General features: G+C 36.9%; 1 protein-coding gene across 3 annotated transcripts in view; it reads right to left on the bottom strand.

The window, feature by feature from the left end:
* The window catches only part of LOC144970036 (proton-coupled amino acid transporter 1-like), a 50,394-nt gene extending 46,832 nt beyond the window's left edge, over positions 1-3,562 (bottom strand). The window contains exon 1 of one of the 3 annotated variants that reach the window (XM_078909222.1): positions 3,374-3,562. The gene's annotated coding sequence lies outside the window, so the exon portion shown is untranslated. Of the gene's footprint in view, positions 1-3,134 lie in introns of all 3 variants that reach the window. The other 2 variants (XM_078909223.1, XM_078909224.1) reach the window with 2 other exon arrangements.
* Between the last annotated feature and the right edge of the window lie 2,438 nt (positions 3,563-6,000).

The raw sequence follows: 6,000 nt of genomic DNA on the forward strand, positions 1-6,000 counted from the left end.
GGAGAGAGAGAGAGAGAGGGGGGGATACAGAGGAGATAGAAGAATAAGAGAAAGAAGGATGTAAGGTGCCTACTGACAAAGGGAAGAATGTTCTAAGTTGTTGGGGTTTGTTTTGTTTTTTGTTGTTTTAATTTTTTTAGGGCGGGGGGGGGGGGGGGGGGGGGATGTATTTGGGGTGGGGGAGCTCCTTTATACTATTTTTTTATCATCCTTTACAAAAATGAGTCACCTGTGAATTATTACATCAATTGTGTACAATGAATGGTTTAATTTCTTTGTACATTTTTATTTTGGTTTCTTCTCTCAACAATTTTCTCTTACTTCATCTTGATTACATTTTTTAAAATTCTTTTAATTAACTACTTATATATTTTATTTGACCAAAAAAGGAAAGACAAATCAGATTAAGAGAAATGCAACTCAAGACTTAACATTATCTGAAAAAAAAATAATTACAAATATTAAATATATATGGATAAGATAGTAGAATTTACACAAATGTAGTTGTGTCGATATAAATTAAAAGAAAGAGAGAGAGATAGAGAGACCACGCTTTTGAAGGCCGGGTTCTCATTTTACACTAGAGAATGATGAGAATGTGAGAGAATGCCTTTTCCAAGGATTCAACTATGCATCGCTCAGAGCAGGACTCGAACTTAGGACCTTCTGATCTAAAAGTGAGTGTCACAGCACAAGACCACATAGCAGCAGTAAGCTGCTTAATAATGATAACAAATTGAGAAATCAGGGAGCAGACACTGGTGAAAGATAAAAGTCTGAACAAGTGTGTATGAAACAGTGCCAGACAAAGCATGAAAGAAAAAAAAAATAGAAGAAAAAAACCCAACCAAAAGAATCAGTCTTCCTCGACTGGGGATCGAACCTCAGATCTCCTGATTATCTGTAAAATGTCTTTTTCAAGGACTCAACTATGCATCGCTCACAGCAGGACTCCAACTCAGGACCTTATCCAAAAGCGAGTGTCACACCACTAGACCACTTTTCCAGAGATTAACCGAGCTAAATACACTTCATAATTCCAGCAAAGCATTTTTAAAGTACAAGTCACCTGCTAGGCATCATTTATGTAGGTACTACAGTCCAAGCCGGTTTATTGGGACGGCTCAGTTCCTGACAAATTAAGTGGCATCCCAATTAAGCAGCAACCATGAAATTGAGCAATTTTACAGATTTACCACGGGATACAAGTAAATTCTATTGTTCACACCTCTGTGATGACTATGATGAATGGTTTGACCACACACTCGAATGGCTGTCGTGATAAACACTTACAGGGGACACAGGTAATTTCCATAGTTCTCACCTCTGTAATGAACCATGACTTCACACCTTGTTGACCGTTCCGGTAGACTAATTTGCATTTTATGAACCATTGACTTAAATGATTGAAGATAACGAAAAAGTTTGTTTATGGGGACAGTACTTGTCAAATAATTAGTATCCGATAGTTTAGTTCATTTGACATCCTAAAGATTATACTTATACGATTATTTTTTTCGTACAGTCTTGACAAAAGTCAAAAATCTCCACAGGGATACAAAAAAGAGATCCTTCCAACTAATGTTTAGTATTCCCTCAAAACTATACGGCCATATGGGAAGTTTATCCCATATTCTGAAGAGTAAAATAGGAAGGAACAATTTCTTGTTACCCTTTTGATAGGACTCTAGTCTGTAGCTAAGTACTTTCTGTCCATATAATGGGTCCATCTGCCCAATTATTGCTGGTTGGACACGAGAAAGTATACAAAATGCCTTTCCTTGCAGTATTTCACAAAAGATGGCAGACTCAAACCTTCAGATGTAATTTAGTTGATGACAATACTACCACACCACTTTAAGTGATTTCATACAAAATCAAGATGCTGTCATTCACCCTTGGCATTAAGTAAAAAGTAGTCCTTCAAAGTAATTTGGCCGATGGAGCCGGAGTTCACCTTGGTTTCTATAGTGTGATAGGGACAAAATAGCAAGTGCTTGCAGCCTTTTGGATAGGACGCTAGTCTTATCACAAGTACTTTCCACCAGATCTAACAGAGCCAGCTGCCAAATGACTGCTGGATAGGCAAAGGGTCAGAAAAAATTTGGACTTCACCCAGAATTGATCTCTGTCCGTTTGCAAATGAAGCAAGTGATGTGGTCTTGTGGTATGACACTCACTTTCGAATCCGAAGGTCCTGGGTTCAAGCCTCACTCAGCGCATAGTTGAGTCCTTGGTAAAGGCTCTCACCATACCCAGGTGTAAAATGAGTACCCGGCTATTAACAACGTTGTTTATGTCTGAAAAAATTGTAATGTCGACTAACAGGCGTCATGTTTCGTTTTACATGTTATGTGTTGCAGTTGGTCAGGGACCTTGTAAAACGCTGTGGGCATATTTAGTGGATACTGCGCTACACAAAAGCTCAAAAAAAGCAAGCGCTCGACCAGCTAACTTATTGGGACTCCCACCAATTGGTATTAAACGTAACAAGTATTAGATCATTTAAATACATTATTTGGAGGAAAATGTACCGACATGTTTTTTAATTGTTCAAACTACATAAACTGAATAAGCTCGTTTAATAGATCTCAGCAATTTTGTAAAATAAATTGTGCTAACAGGAAAGTATTTGGAAAGAATGACTACAATGGTGCATCGACATCAGTCCTGTGAGTGTCCAATATCATTAATGATCAAAATAATGAATTGATATAATGGAAGTGCATTTTCTACAAAATGACACAATTAAATTGATTACATCAAATTTCAACTGAGAATGAGTTTAGTCAAGTATATAAATAATTTAACGAATTAATTAATTTATTTATAAATAAATAAATGAAAAAGATATGTTTTTCGTGGCCCGTGACATGCAGCAGGTTCAATGACTCGTGATATAACATTTTGAGGGGAGGGAGACTTTTTTCCCTGTCTGACACTGACTAAATAAATTGATGAGAAAACGATTCCAACACAAGACAGAGCAACACCAGATTTTAGACTCTACACATGTGTATTCATTCCAAATTGAGAAATTGAAATAGTCGTATTTAGAATAAAAATAATTATACTCATAATCATATAATTATAATACAAATACGACGAAAGACTGCGTGTTTACTTTTATTTACCGTGCCGTTGCCGTGTCACATTATCCCTGGGGATTGGGTGTTTTTCGTGGAAAATTATGTTTGTTTTTTCTTTTTTAATTGAGAGATCCTTCAGAATATAATCCAATTCCATTGAACACTCACTTCACTAAGTAGGAAATTGCTTTCCAAATCCAAGGCAGACTAGACTCAAGACAGACTATAGAATTAGAACAAGAATAAAAAATTTTCCATAAAAATTGGAGTTAATTTCGACTCACTCACTCCTTCCTAGTCCTAGCCGCTGTTAAATTTCCATCAATCTGTCGACTTCATGCATGAAATATCATCGTATGTTCTTTTGTCAACTGTAGCTATGACCATAATAACGATATTGTCATTTTACACTCCAGTGGCAACACACAACACTCGACACCAACACACTCGCAAGCACAGCAACTATGACACAGAAAAGTAGAAAGGAAAAAAGAGAAAAGCCGAATCATGTGCTGTCTCATAGGTCACGGCTATTTTTAGTCTGATATCGTTTATTCTTATCGATACAAAATATCGTAAAAACTGACAGGCGAGCATGACTTGAACCGAAAACCAAGTTGTACACTCACGAAAAAAAGTTATCACCTTTAAAACCGTCCTCACATTTTCATTTTGAAACTATAAAATAGAATTGTTTGGCTTTGTAGTTATTGATTATATGAACTGTGTTAGTATCTTCAAGATTTATGTTTTTAACTCAATTTTCCTTCTCCGTGATATAAAAGTGCTTTATAATCTATTTGCAATCCTCTGTTTACAAAAAGCGTGTTAAGCATTCAATTCAATTCAATTCAATTCAATTCAATTCAAATATTTATTTATTGTCGGCATGTTAAAATGTTTCATAGATAATGTAGTCAGGCTAATAGAAGCCTTTGACCGACATAGGTTATAACACATAGTGCATAAAAATACATAGTAATACATTTTCCTTAAAACATTCCCTCATCAAGATTCCAATCATGACACACAAAGAAAGTAAATGATATTATATATTATGATATATATATATTATTATATATATATATATGTACTACAGCATGTAGTAGGGCCAAAGAAAAAATACAAGCGCTATCTTTCTTGACTCTTTCCAAGTACATAAAATACGTCTTAAATCATCTATTTTACATCCATTGCATTCTACGTGATGGTGGTGATGATAATGATGACAATCATTGTGATGATGATGATGATAATGACGATGATGATGATGATGATGATGATGATGATGATGATGATGATGATGATGATGATGATGATGATGATGATGATGATGGTTTTGCTTCCTTTGAGGTTATCACAAGCCGCTGTTTGGCAGGAAAAGGTTTTCGAAGATTTGAGATGTATGGTTCAATGATGTCAAGCAACAAGTAAAAAGTTCTTGGTTTCATCCGAATGTATTTTAAGCACTGTTCTTCATCATTCAGCACTTCGTCTACAAGGTGGTAGAACTCCCTGTAGGTTTCTCTCTTCTGGTGGATACTATGAACCCAATATCTTCGCCTGCGATAACGACGTTTCTGTTTTAAACAGTACAAAATAGTCAAGATCTCAGCATCCATGTTAACTCAATTCTTGCGCTGGAACGGGCAAGGAACGGAGACGGAACGGAGACGGAACGGAGACGGAACGGGCGATAGGACGTCACCAGTCCAGCGACAATCCGTTTTTTTCTACGGATAGGCGACGGGTTGGCCACGGGTTGGGCACGGAAGACCATGACAAATTTCCGCTTGGGGATGAAAAAATGGAACTTTATTGTTTCTTTATCTTATTGATATGTTGAGGGAGATAAACTTATGCATGTTTCAAGCTTTGGCGTGTGTGCTCTATCACAACATTCATATACAGCCGTAGCCAACTACACACAAATCATGACACGTGAGATTGAACATTAGAACGAATGGAGAAGTGATAAGAATAAGTAACTGTCAATGTTACAGTTTTTTGTCTGTGAGAAATAATCAAAAGGCGCGTAGTTGAGGCCTTGGAGAAGGTTCTTTACTCACATTCTCTCACCGTACTCAGGTGTAAAATGAGTACCTGGCCGTTAACAACGTTGTCTCTGTCCGATCCGAATAAAGTGGAATATCGCCTCACAGAGGTCATGTCCATCCTAAATGTTAAATGTTGCTGTTGGCCAGGGACCCCTTGTAAAGCGCTTTGAGCATGTTTAATGGATATTTCCCTATTTATAATCTCAACTTAAAGCTCAACTTTTTCCAAGGACTCGACTTTGCGCCTTTCAGAGCGTGATCTGAACCTGGGAGCTTCCGAGACCGAGTGTCATACCGATAGACCGCATAACCACAAACAACAAAACAAACCTATGCATAACATCAGAGGACTTACATACCATAATAATGTCATACATGTTGACACACAGTCTGAGTCAGGTTTTAGGTCAGTGTCAGACGTGTGTCAAAATTGAATTTTAAACGGAAATCTCCAAAGATCGACGTGCACTTATTTGCAGGTCTGATAACCCAATTCCGTATGGGTTCATTGTTGTAATGGAAATCTCCAAAAATTAATTGTGTAAAATATTGTGCATAATAACAATGCTAATTAAACTAGGCCCATAATTTGGTTCGGATGTCAGGCCTGTATATAGGCACAAGTCGCCAAAGATACAAAGTTGAAGGATTCTTTATAGATTGTATATTCTTATATATACACTTATATATATAACACGTATATTCATTCCCCTCCGTAGACAAATAACATGAAATGACTCTTAATGAATTCTCACTTGGCTAGAGGGCTTAAACCTTGAACCTTCAAAACTCAAAAGTCTGGCGTCATTCAAAAACCGATCGACGTGCACTTATTTGCAGGTCTGATAACCCAA

Source organism: Berghia stephanieae, chromosome 4 (assembly GCF_034508935.2).
Source record: "Berghia stephanieae isolate SIO BIC M18660-M18661 chromosome 4, UCSD_Bste_1.3, whole genome shotgun sequence".
Taxonomy (NCBI): Eukaryota; Metazoa; Mollusca; class Gastropoda; order Nudibranchia; family Aeolidiidae; genus Berghia; species Berghia stephanieae.